General features: G+C 48.5%; 1 protein-coding gene across 1 annotated transcript in view; it reads left to right on the top strand.

Annotated features, from left to right (window-relative positions):
- Peli2 (pellino E3 ubiquitin protein ligase family member 2) overlaps positions 1 to 13,342 on the top strand; it is a 133,578-nt gene that overhangs the window by 58,976 nt on the left and 61,260 nt on the right. The window lies entirely within an intron of this gene.

Here is a 13,342-nt window from a genome sequence, read left to right as displayed (position 1 = left end):
ATCCACAGATGCCCGAGTGCCTTGTATAAGACTGAGCAGTGTTTGACAGAAACCACATATGTCCACCCAAACGCTTGACTCGCCTCTATATTAAGGTGTTAAGATATTGAGATGTAAAAGCCATGGAAGTCATTGTCACGCCGCCTGCTTTCTTGGGATGCCCGAGTGTCCTTTCTGTAGATGTGTGGCACTTGGCGTGTGGCCAATGCAAACTTTGTTTCGTAGTGTCGTGAAGAGACTATCACTGTTGTACGGCCAGTCCTGCCATCGCTGCTGCTGTTCCTCCTCCTAGCACAGTATTGATTACGTGGGGATTTCATACCGCGTACCCCATCCCACTCGCTTGTGGTTCCTCCCAGGTTCACCCTCCCACCTCTTTGCTCTCCCCTCATAAAGGAAAAAACAAGCCCAGTTTGTGTTGACTCATGGAGCATGGTCAAACTCTAGGTGGCCAGCTCCTTAAAACTAACAGACTTGTCCCCCCACCCACCCACTGGTCCCTCCTGAAGCCATCAACTGGGAAGATCTTCACTTCAGCATCTCTGTCACTGCCACAGTTTTCAAGTCTAATCACCAATGGTTTCCCGTGTTTTTATTTGGGTGGGGGAGGGCGGGCAATTGTTACAGAGCCTTTCAGCGTCTCTCATTCTCAGTTATAAGTCTGCAGTCATCAACACCACTGCAAAAGAAACCTCCTCGTGCCTAACAGCCAGTGGCATCACAGATCGTGGACTTTCACATGGTTTCCAGCAGCAGCAGCAGCAGCAGCAGCACAGACCACGGACACCAGCGCAGCCAGAGTCACAGCACCGTTCACAGACCACAGCAAATGGATCTCCTGCGGCAGCCGTGATCATGCACATTAACATGGTCTCTGGTAGAAGCAAAAACCGGATACCAGCGTAGCCTCAGGCAGCGGCATAAACCAAGGACATCAGGTTGGCCCCGGTGTAGTAACGTGCACCTTGGACATCAGCACGGCCTCCAGGGGAGCACAGACCTCAGACATGCCCCCCAACACACAGCAGCGTGGACCATGGATATCAACGTGGCCTCAAGTCAAGCCATGGAATCCATCATGGCCTCCACCAGCAACACTGATCACAGACACCAACATGGTCTCTGGCAGTAGCAGGGACCACGGACGTCTTTCGAGGAGCCTTCCCCCAGAAAGTGAACCACTCTTCATCTCCCATATCCTGTTGCTCCAAGTCGGGGACTGTTTGGCTCGGCAGATGATGGAGGACAGAGCCTGCATGAGCGACAGGCTGCCACACTCCACGTGGCTAGCCCTGACGAGCAGGGATGTGCTCCTTTGTCCACCACAGCTGTGCTCCCAAGTCTCCGTTGGCCGTCGTTGCCACCTCTCCACTCACATTCATCCACAAAGGGGCTTTGCAGACTGCCGTCTATTCCTCGTGTGTTTCTTGCCCAGGCAGCTTTCCATGCAAATACTTAATGCAACCAGTATTGGTCTGGTTCAAGGTTCCTGGTTTCTGAAGCACCAAAAATACTGGACTGTTTCTGAGGCTCATCTCAGGTACCCTGTGGTTACCTAGAGTCAGGGTGAGCTTGCTCCTGGGCTATGTATCCAGCAGAAGGATCCACAGAGCTCCAGGCCGCTGCACACCTTGGGGCCAGCTCACCAGGCAGCCCATGGGCAGTGCTGTGGCCCAACAAACCCTTCCCACACCAGGAGAGCAGTGTGGGCTGCTCTGTCGTTTTTTTTTTTTTTTTTTTCTCAAATTTCATGAGACCACTTTTTAAAAGGCTCTTTCTCTAAGACCTGCCTGTTCTTTTAGTGTTTCCTGAGATACTACGAGCTCTGCAGACACATCTTCCAAAGCTTCCTCTCCTCTTGAAGCCTCTCTGGGTTTCTCGGGCTCCCCCCAAAGACTCTGAGGTCCTCTGGATGCTGGTGGCCACCACCATCTCGGTTAAGTCTCAGGCCCTTCAGTTATTTTATGTCTTGTTAGTGTCTTGACTTTGTTTGAGCTGACAAAAGTTTTCTCCTACCTTTTAAAACTGAAGTAATAATGGGTTCTAAGTTTAGGAACCCATATGCAGCCCTCACAGACTGCAGCCGAGGTTAAAATGCATTTAATGACTGGGGCACTGACCTGGGGTTTGTTCATGCCCCCATCCATCCTGTGGTGGTCTCAGTTCGTGTCTGCCTTTCTTTGTACTGAGCAAAACCTGTTTTTCACCTAAGTATCTGGCCTTGGTGTGCTTCTTGCCTTCAGTCCCAGTTCCTTCTCCAGTTCCTTATTGTCCGAGTGGGGGACACGTGGTATACTGCTGTTTCTTTCCTCTCGTGCCCAGGGAGCCCCTAGACTCTGCACTGTTTGATACCCTCATAATCTCAGGTGTCCATGGATGAATGAATAGACCCCTCACAGTGTCCCTGGACTCCAGGCCAGTCTGTTCTTGCCAAGGATGGAGTTTTTCTCCACAGACCTGTGTTCTGCTCAGGGACGCCCCTTACCCAGCCGGTAATCTTAACTCGCACACAGCCTTCCGCCACATGATGCTTCCGACCGCTTTCCCCCAGAGCACCCCATTTCTCTGCACCCACCAGCACTCACGTGGGGAACTGTAAGGGGTTGCGTGTTCAAGATCTGGTTGTTTATGTAGGAGAGTGTAGGCAGACAACAGTGTTGTCCCTGATCCTGGAACTCAAGAGCACCTGTGTGGAATGAAAGCCCGCCATCCTTTAGCATGGCCAGGGATGACCCTAATGAGTGCAGCGGAATTCACTGCCTTCGGATGGGAGTTTAAAACCATAAACCGGGTGCTTGTTAAGTTAATGCATTTTTTTTTGACACATGTCTGAAGCTTTTAGCAAAAATGCTTTTAGGTGTCTGTGAAGTGGAAGGATGCATGGCAGAGATAAGACTGGAGAGTGAATAACCTCTCCTTAGTGAACCGTTCTTCTATGCCGGGTCCCTTGGCCTCTCTCTCTGGAAAAGCGGGGTTCTGAACATGTGGGGTTTTTTTTGTTTGTTTCTACATTTTACTGTTGCTTGTCATGTTGTAACTTCACGTTTGCCTCTTACCACTTTTCTTTTTTTTTTTTCTTTTTTCTTTTTTTCGGAGCTGGGGACCGAACCCAGGGCCTTGCGCTTGCTAGGCAAGCGCTCTACTTCTTACCACTTTTCTGTCCTTCATTTTCGAGCAGGGATGCTGGTGCAGAGCGAGCACCACAGCTATGCTCTTTCCCACGTCCCATGCCACACAGCCGTCTGTGGCAATTCCCCTGCCATCAGCCTGTCTCCCCTTACAACTGGCATGAGGCTGTTCACCTGGCATCGGTTCACCACAGCACGTCTGAGGCACGTGGCCATCACAGTGGCTGTGAAACGGGCTCGCTCTGTGTGAGAGGCCGTGCAGCAACCCGGCTCAAAGTGGTAGAGGCAGAGGAGATAGTTTGAGTCACGGGAATCAGCACTAAGGAAACGGGTGGGGGTGTCTGTCCTCCAAACATGGTCACCTCCTGTATTTAAATCCTATGCCCAGATCGTGAGAAGAACCTCCCCACACTCTGCCTCTTCAGATCATGCTCACCCCTGTCCTAGCTTTGGGGGCCATTCCGGGGAAGAACCATTGGAAGTTTCGGTGTAGCTCAGATGTCAGGCCTGATCCAACTTGAAGTCTGTGATGGGTGTCTGGGATCCCATTGCCGGAGGCCGTGTGTCAGTGAACACCAAGGTTGTCTAAAGGCTATGGCTGTGAGGATGAAGTGGATAGTTCTCTTCACAGCAGGTGACCACCGCATGACCTCTGTCATCCCAGTGGGTAGGTAAAACATAGCTTCCACTCAACTCCACAGTGCTCACCTGATTCCTGGGGTGGAAACGGGGGGGGGGGCGGGGGGCATGGTGTTGGCTGTGTTAACAGGTGAGCAGTAGATGACAGAAACGCCCTTTTAAAGTGTAACTTTCAAGACTGGGAAAGTCACATCAATAGGATTAATATCAAGTGGTATTATAGATGATTTCCCTTCTTAAAATAAGTGTTCCTTGAAAAACATGTTGGTCACTCTTTCTGCCTGCCTGCCTGCCTGCCTGCCTGTCTTCCTTCCTTCCTTCCTTCCTTCCTTCCTTCCTTCCTTCCTTCCTTCCTTCCTTCCTTCCTTCCTTCCTTCCTAGAGATGGTTTCTAATACTGTCTTTTACGGTTTTACTTTCATAGATAGGACTTTTAGCATCTGGTTTCTATTTTGCGTAGGTTGTAAGCTACAGGAAGATTTTGATTTCATGTAACATCTCCAGGCTTCTCTGTGATTTCTTGTGTTAGCTTGTAACACTTTCTTAGTCACCTACAAAACTACCGCAGCTCCGAGGACCCACATGTGCAGTGCTGTTCCTGTCAGTCTGTGGTCTGTTCTCGCTGAGTGTGACTTGGAACCACACTGTTGTGAGTCCCCGGCCCTGGTGAGCTAAGTCTCCTCACCCGCTTCTGCCAGAGTCCTTGGCTGTTCTCGCTTTGTTTCCCTCTGTATGAATTTTGGGATCAAGTTGACAGATGCCGTCCAAGGACACGTGGAAAATTTGATAAGGATGGCGTGTAATTGGTAGATTAATTGGGGGTAAGCATTATCTCATATTGAATCTGCCTGTTTTAGCAGGATCTCTACTTAGGTTGTTTTTTATAAGGCAGTTTGTTTCTGTAAAGACCTTCAATAGCTTCAAAATTTAGAATTAGGTTACTAAAGGTTACAGTAGCTGACAGTACTCCTGGATGTATAGTTTCTGTTGGTAAAGGAAATGCCAATTCTGTTTGTATGTGTGTTTGTGTGTGTGTGTGTGTGTGTGTGTGTGTACACATATGTGTGTATGTACATATGTGTGTGTGTGTATAGAGTAACTGATTCCTTTTTACTCCTGTTTTTCTCAAATAGGCAAAAGTTTTCTTTACATTCTGGATTTACTGTGTTACAGATAATACATTAAACAAAATGTATTTCATTTAATGATTTGGGTATATAAATTATATGTTCCTAATATCATGTACATTTTTGCTAACATATTTTTACTTCAAAGAAGTGAATTTTAACCTCACTCCTTATTTTTAGTATATTTTCTTAAATTTTACGGATTTCTGAACCCCTCCCCCCATGTAACTCTCTAAGCAAACAGAATATTATTACTGTGGTACGTGAGAGCCGAGAGCCTCTGTGTTGCTGCCCACAGTCTTGCTCATGAGAGTGGTCACATGACGCGCTTGAGTCATCAGAGCATCTGTCCTTCTCCACCCCACACATCCATGTTTGGAAACTGAGCACAGCCCTTCTGCTTAGTCCCTGATGGTTGCTTCCTTCTGTTTTTGTTTATACAGAAGGCATTTTAGCTGGGTCTCTTTTGATCTTCTTACATCGTGGCATAAACACAGTTCGGCTGAAAGGACCTAGAGCCGTGGGATTGGTCCTGCCATTGTGAATGACAGGATCCAGAGTATAATTAAAAATCATTACTGCTGGGAAAATTAAGAAAGGGGATTTTGTGTAGGCTAAATCACCCCCCCCAGTTGATTTCTTGGGGCCTGAACAACAGTGAACCGGGCATTTCTAAGAAGTGTGGGTGGCTCCTGGTACAAATAACTATACTGACCACTGCTCCAGGATCCAGGGACTGAGCGGGACCGCAAGTTCTGCCTAGGCCTGTTTGGGTGACTGTGATGACTCCTAGCTGAAGCTCACCTTTGAAGGAACTCAGCATTGAGCAGACTCACTCACCTGGTAGACGAGAGGTTGGTACCAAGCTGCCTTTTCCTGTCAGCCATTGACAGAGGGGTAATGCAGGATTCTTTTAGATGAAGGGCAGTTTGTCAGAGCCGGAATTACGACTCAAGTGCTTGAGTCTAGGCCACGATGGGTTTTTCAAACATCCCTCATGTTACCGTTCTCTGAAGAAAAGAACTGTATTCTGCCAGCCCACCTCTGCTGATCACTGCTGTGCTGTAATAAGGACAGCCAGTGGGTAGAGAGTCCAGTTAGCTGCTGGGAGTTAGGCCACTGGTGTCTTGCGTCTTTACTGATTTCCCTGTGTTTCTGGTTGTGGGGTAGGAGTTCTATAATTTTCACTTCTCAGTTGAGGAACCTCAGGGCACAGAGTTGGCTCCCCAGGGCCGCAGAGCTGACGAGACATGGAAGAGAGGCTCTGAGTCCTGTGCTGTCTGTCTTTATAGTGACCATAGACTTCCGGCTCTACAAAGGTCACAAAAGCTTTGCTGAACACTGGGAGCGATGTCTGCAAGGAAAGAAACTATCTGAATAGGCGGAGAGATAAACAACAGACCTTCTGGGCAGCCTGAAACCACACAGCCGTGTGCTGAGATGCTGGGTGTAGCGGTGAATAGTTAAAAGCTACGCTATGCTCCCGGCGGGTTGCTCTGGACCTGCCCAAGGGCCCTGGATTTATGAATGAAACACACATGTTCACTCTTGATATGAGTTTGGTGGCCTGGAACTTGCCTGCTGCTGTGTGGTATCAGAAGTGGTTGCCCCACCCCACCCCACCCCACCCCATCCCAGCCATGGCGAGGAGGCTGTAAGGTGTACAGAGAACAGCCGTGGACAGTGATAGCAGAGTGCTGGCTTGGTGACCCGGTTTCCCCGTAAAAGTGTCATTGGAACTATGTAGGAGACGCGGAGAGGCTGGGGATGGTGACGTCATGCCGTTTTCCTCTAGCATAGGCCCGAGAGCTCCTTTCCGCCCAGCACAGGGCAGTTGTTCACTCTAGAGCCCTGGACAACAGTGCGCAGAGCAGTAACAGTCGCGCAGGAAAGGCCTAGAGCGGCCTTTAAAGGTGTAGCCGTGTGCTCTACCCGGATTTCCTGTTGCTCTGTAAAGTGCATCTCATTGAATTCTGCCATCATTTGCAAGGGCCTCCCATACGGATGTTAAGTTTGAGGGAGGAAAAAAGTCCAGTTTCCTTATATGAGTGATAGAGTTGTACTGGCAGGCTCCACCTAAAACCATGCTTCGCCTTGGTTGCAGGTGTGTGGAATCATTGCTTTTGTACCAGCAAGCTTCTCCCAGGGCAGTTAGCAAGCCTCTCCCAGGGTGCTTAGCTGCTCTTGGTTTACTGGGATGCAACTGGGGATATTTTGTTTTTGTTGGTTTACTTTCTGTGGTGTTGAGAATTGAACCGCTGTCTTCATGAACGATTGATTGGCAAGTGCTTTGTCCTGAGCTAATATCAGGGGGTGTTTAACCAAGAGTCCATTTGCAAATAGTCTACAGCAATCTCATCTACGGGCAGTCAGCTCACATTTTTTCTTTTCTACAAAGGTTCAAGTAACTAAAAAAAATGGAGTGGAGTTAAGTGGAGTTGCTGTCCTAACCTGGTGACTACAGAGGCGTTGATCACGCTCGATGTGCTGGGCGCTGTCTAGCACTTAGCACTCACCTCGTTTATTCTGACGACCGCTCAGTTCTGTCGCCCTGTTTGGTAGATGAAGAAACAGAGGCACAGAGATCCCTGAGACTCTATCCCAGCCTCCCAGGATCACTAGTGGCATGCCAAGACTCCACATCTGACAGCTTGAATGTCTGAAGGTGATGTCCTGAGGCCCTAGACGTTTTTAATTACATTAAAAGTACTTTTTAAAGACTTCGTACACTCTATCGTGGTCATATTCTCCCTTCTCCAAGTCATCCCAGATCCTTGCCATCTCCCGACCTACCCAGCTTCATATCTCTCTCTCTCTCTCTCTCTCTCTCTCTCTCTCTCTCTCGGGAGGTGGTGCAGCAAAACAATACAAAACCACCAAACCATAACAACAACAACCCCTCAAGAAGCTGAAGTCCACTGTATGTTGGTCAGCTTCCTGGGCAACCCCATTGGAGGAGAAAGCGGATTTTCCCTCTCCCAGCAGCTGTCACTTGCAAATTGCTCACAGAAGATACAGTTTTAAACGAAGACACATCTCTTGTTGCCGAATTGCAGTGGAGATGATTGTCCAGTCCTTGTAAAAGGTATGTAGGACACCATAGCTTGTTTTCAAGTGTTTCTGGAAATGGCCTCAAATGTAACATCGAGTCTCTGACCGCTACTCGACTCTGGTTCTCGACTCTGGTTCGCTGGAGCTTCCAGGTGCTCTCCAACCTCCCTTCGCACAGCCAACCCCTCAGCCCTCCCCAGCGCCTCCTCAGTGCCGTGCTTAGGGACAGATGCTGGGTTCTGTCAGCTCCGCGTCTTGCAGCCCTTCACTCGTTCCCTTCAGGCAGAACTTGCTCTCTAGGTCCCTCACAGCCAGCATCCCGTTAGCTTTGTCCTAAGTGTTGCGTGACCCTGGGTTGTCATCAACTTGGAAGAACCCTGGCCCTGTGGGACCTGGGTTTAGGTGTAGCCTAAGTGTGGAGGAAGGAGAGGGAGTCGTGTGGGTCCTGTTCCCGGCTGCCCTTGAGCAGGAAGTGCACATTGTCCTCTGCACACCATTGTCAACAGCACATGTGCACCCGCGTCTCTTCAGTTAGAAGTAGACAAACCCAGCACAGGCAGAACTTTGTGGGACCTGTAGCCTGGACCGTTTAGAAATGTCAGTCACAGCCATACATCGTGGAGGGTCCCTGTAATCTCAGCGCTCGGGAGGCTGAGGCAGGAGGATCTTGCGTTTGATACCAGGGTTGGCTCTACAGAGAAAGCTCATCATAAAGGACTAAATTGTCAAATTAAGATAGAAGATGGCGGGGTTGGGGGATTTAGCTCAGTGGTAGAGCGCTTGCCTAGGAAGCGCAAGGCCCTGGGTTCGGTCCCCAGCTCGAAAAAAAAGAACCAAAAAAAAAAAAAAAAAAAGATAGAAGATGGCTTAGGTGTTTTTCATTAAAGGAGATTAAAAGGATTAAATGGCACTTTCTGTTATTCTCTGGAGCCAGAATTTAAAAAAAACGAAGTGACTGTGGTGCATTTCTTAAACAGTCAGTAAAGTTGGAATAAAAAGGAAGTTGTTCCCAGGTGTTACGATGGCGTTGCGATGATGTGAGAAGTCACTGAACTTAGGGCCAACGTCATCTGTCATAGTTCACATTACCCCATGTCTGCTTGTGTGTGTGTTTCCTCTTGCACAGATACACACTTATATGTAAATAAATATATTTATACATATAACTACCTCGATGACATAAGTGTGTGTGTGTGTGTGTGTGTGTGCGCGTGCGTGTGCATGCGTGCATGTGCATGTGTGTGTGTGTAGATATATACTCTGTAACTGTAAGCATCTCTCTGGGAATTATTTATTACAATACTCATGTTCATTTCTCAGAGTTGAACAGTTAAGGGTCAAAGCAGTGACTCACAGTGAGTTAAACTAGTGTTTTCGAGGTTCTGTGTTGACTGTGTTTATAATTTATCTATCAAAGATTACTGATGCTCTCTTGAGGGTACCCAGGTAATTTTGAGCAAGAGCAATGCAGTCCTCATCTTGGTCAGCCTTGTGACCTGGTTACATCTCATACACAGAACCACACCGCTGTTTTGGGGCAAGGTATTTTTACACTTTAGGCAAAGAGAAAACCAGCTTCAGCAGACAGCACCTTTTCAGCTGAGTCTTCCGAAGAAGAATTTGAGGTCCGTGTGTCTAATGGGGAGCTCGATTAGGGGAAGCTGCCCAGGGAGAAGCTTGAGAAGGAATTCTTCCATGTCAAGGGTTAGGTGGGAAACATGGCAGGAAGAAGAGCCGAGAGGGGAAGGATCCTGCTCACCGGGTTTCTGGCAGGCTCCGGCAGGCTCTGGTAGGCTCCGGCAGGCTTTCCAGGGAACAACACCAAGGCATGGGGCAGTCGCCATTGAGAAAGTCACATCGATGGTTCTTTTGAAACTGAAAATAGTCAGGCTGCACAGTGGTGACTGTAGCAGATGGGTTAGCTGTTGTGCAGACAAGGGGCTGTGATGCTGTCGACTGAGTGGGCAAAGACATCTTAGGGATGCTCGTGTAGGTTAATCTAGATGCTTTGATCTGGCCTCCACTGGTTGGGATATGCAGTAAGGGAGGAGGAGCAGGCTAGCTGGGCAACCAAGCTATCGACTTGAATAGTTAAGGGTGCCCTGGGAGGCTCAGGGTCTTACAGTTCCTGGGAAGAAGAGGTGAATGAGTCTAGGAATTGCCGAGTTTAAGGTGTTTGTGAGGCTAACAAGCGCTGGGCCTGGAAGGTGACAAGAAGTGTGCATCTGCAGCTGGAGAGGGGGGCTGCGCAGGGTGAGGAAGCTTGGGACCTTCTGATGGTGTCTGGAAATGCAGGGAGTGAGCGCCCTTGCAGCTTTGAACCATTCTGGAGAAAAAGAGAGAAAGGTGTGTTTAGGGGCTCTGGGCCCAAGGAATAAGAGGAGAGCTTGGGGCCTCCAGCAAGGCCAGCAACTGGCAGCAGGTGTGGACCACGAGGGGCCAAGCGGGAGAACACACGAAGAACCCACCGGTGTTGCCAGTATAAGGTGACCTTCAGGGATGCTCTTCACTGAGGGTTCGGAGCCCTGGGGTGGCACTGAGGATGGAGTGGACTGTAGACCTGTGGGAGGTAAAGATAGTGTTGGAATCAGAGGAAACAGAACCAGTGAGTCATGATGCTGGTGCAGGGACGTGAGGTGACAGAGGGATTTGTGCATACAGACCTCAGTATGGAAGACTCTCAGACATCCTTGAGTCCCAAGGATCCTGAGCCTGTGGAAGAGGGTGGGGTAGGTAGTATAGGGGTGGAGATTAGACTGGGCAATCCCACAGAAGACAGGAGTGGCTAGGATCCAGCCAGGACTGGCCAAGGTAGCCTAGAATTCTCTCCCACTTGCAAAAGAAAAGCAGAGGCAAATCTGAAGACTCAATAGAAATTTAAAATGAATATTTAAGGAAGTAGAACCTTTGAGTGCACTCCTCAGGCCAGGTCACGTTGAAGGTGAATATTGTTACCAAGTACAGTGTCGCTCCAGGACAGCGTGCTGACCTCACAGGGAACCTCTGGCAGAGACCCCACTTTGAGCACTTGCTGGGTGCTAGGTCTCGGGTTAGAAAAGAGTTGGGGTTTAGCAGTGAGTTGAAGTGCAGTTGGAATAAGAGTTTGCTGTGAGCATCGCGGATGTTGAAAGTGTGAGTGGAGAGTCAGAGGGTCTTGTGCACTAGCCGGGGAGTACTGTTCCAGTGCAGAAAAGGACACAGACAACCTGCCAACGAGAGTCACCTTTCTAGCAGCGTCCCCGGCAGAAGGAATAGTGTCTGTCCACCATCTTGCTGTGGTTTACAAAGTTGGACACTAGAGCGTACACTTCACTCACTGGTATTGTAGCAGGACGGAAGGTGGCCTGGGTAGAGCGAGTGACGGTCTGGAGAACCTGCTTGTGTCCAGATTGCTTCCCTACACTTCATCAAGCCAACTGTGCTGTGACTTGTTACTCGGACGAATCCAGGAAAAGCAGAAAACACCCCCCTTGAAGGAAAGGAAGAGTTTACGTTACTCTAGACCAACGGTTCTCAACCTATGTATGGGTCACAGCACCTTTGGAGTTCGCGTAGTAGTTATCCTGCATATCAACTGTTTACAGTTCTTAAAGAGTAGCAGAGTTACAGTTACAGAGTAAGCAACAAAGTAATTTTATGGTTGGAGGTCACCACAGCATGAGGAACTGTATTAAAGGGTCGCAGCATTACGAAGGTTGAGAACCACTGCTCTAGATTGATGGAAATCTTGCAGCAGTCTCTTCCCCACGTAGGCCTTGCTGTGTAAACCGAGGGTTTTGTTTTTGTTTTTGTTTTTTTTTTGTTTTGAGGTTTAATTTAAATTAACCTCGCGGTTCTGCTCACACTGAGTTCCGGCATTGTCAGTCGGGACTCAGTAACTCACTGTCTGCTATCCTGGCTGTGATATCTCTATTTCAGAATTTCATCAAAGGCCGCTTTGTTTTGCTAATGGTTCTTCATTTCCTAGAAAACACAATCAGAGTGGTTTCGCTTGAGATGTTTGAACAGGAGAAGCTGCCCGTTTTCATCAGCCAGGCAGTTCCTCAGCCCAGTGCTGTCCCCACCTCAGCCCAGGCTCTCATGCTGCCTGTTTGCTTTTGCTGTGGAACTCTGTCAGTGTTTTCTGAATCCCCAGACCCCTGCTGCTCCTTTTGCTAAAATCTTCAACACTACCCTCAGAGGGATTGGTGGCATGACATGTGAGTCTGGTCCCTGCTCCTGAAAGCAGTTTGGTCGGACCTCATCAGAATGTGCCCAACAGGTTGTCAAAGAAGAGACCTTAATTTCCAGTGGTGGCAAGGCTGCCTGCCGAGTTGTAAGTCTGCAGTGTAATGCTGAGGAGGTAGCAGAAATTAATAATAAAAATTACTACCCACAAACAGAGACATTCTCTCAGGCCACATCACTTCTCACCGCCCTCAGATACATGCTGAGATCCCCGTTCTAATAGAAAACATATTTCGCAGGCCGACAAGGCTGGCAGGGCAAATACTGAATAATCTTTGCACAGGCCATAGCATTCTTATAATTGTCGTCCTGCCACAGTGCAGACAGCCTCCCTGTTGACTTCCTCATCTTGGCGTTATGCTAAGAACTTGATATGCACGATCCCATTGAATCAGTTTAACAGATGCCCTGAGTGTCTATTGTCCACTAGGTATTAAAGTAGGTACTGGATATATTATAATCAGTATCGTTTTGGGATTTATAAATTAGTGAGAAATTCCAGCAAGCAATCAGCTCTATTAGAAACTAGCACCCTTGGGGTATATGAGGAGCAGGAACCAACTTGGATAGTGGGTACATTTTCGGCTAAGCAGATTGTCCTTACACAGAAACTCGGGGTCACACTGTAGATGAAGCACAATTAAATCTAGTTCCAGTGTGGGACATGGATAGTGAAATTGGTGGTTACACTGGAGCCCCATCACTGTGGTGAGGTGTTCAGGACCAGCTAAAGGCTAAAGGGACTTAGAACCATCAAGACAACTGAAGATTGTCTGTGTGGCCAGAAGGTAGCAAGGCCTACATTTGCAGAGACCACTAGTACAGAGTAACACATCTAACCAGTAGTGGCTCTGGGTGCCTCTGGCTTATGGGGGAACATAAAATCATGCCTTTGTCTGTATGGTCGCTGGAACTGACAGTCACATTAGGAGCTGTCAGGTATTCAGACTGACTGAGGCCCAGAAGGCAAGCATAAAGCTGATATTATCTAGTTATACAGGCAGTTAAAACCAGGCAGACACTTCTTAAGTGTCAGACATGTTGGCTAAACTCAAAGAACGGTGTTACTGGGGTACATCAGCCCATGATGGAAGGAGCTTTCGTGGTTTAGGGATCTGGTGAGCAAAGAACAAGTCCTTGAGGGCAGGTTCAGGATGGATCTGAAGAGCCC

Source organism: Rattus rattus, chromosome 12, assembly GCF_011064425.1.
Source record: "Rattus rattus isolate New Zealand chromosome 12, Rrattus_CSIRO_v1, whole genome shotgun sequence".
Taxonomy (NCBI): Eukaryota; Metazoa; Chordata; class Mammalia; order Rodentia; family Muridae; genus Rattus; species Rattus rattus.
Note: the sequence above shows the minus strand (reverse complement) of the source record. Positions and strands in the feature narration are given on the sequence as shown.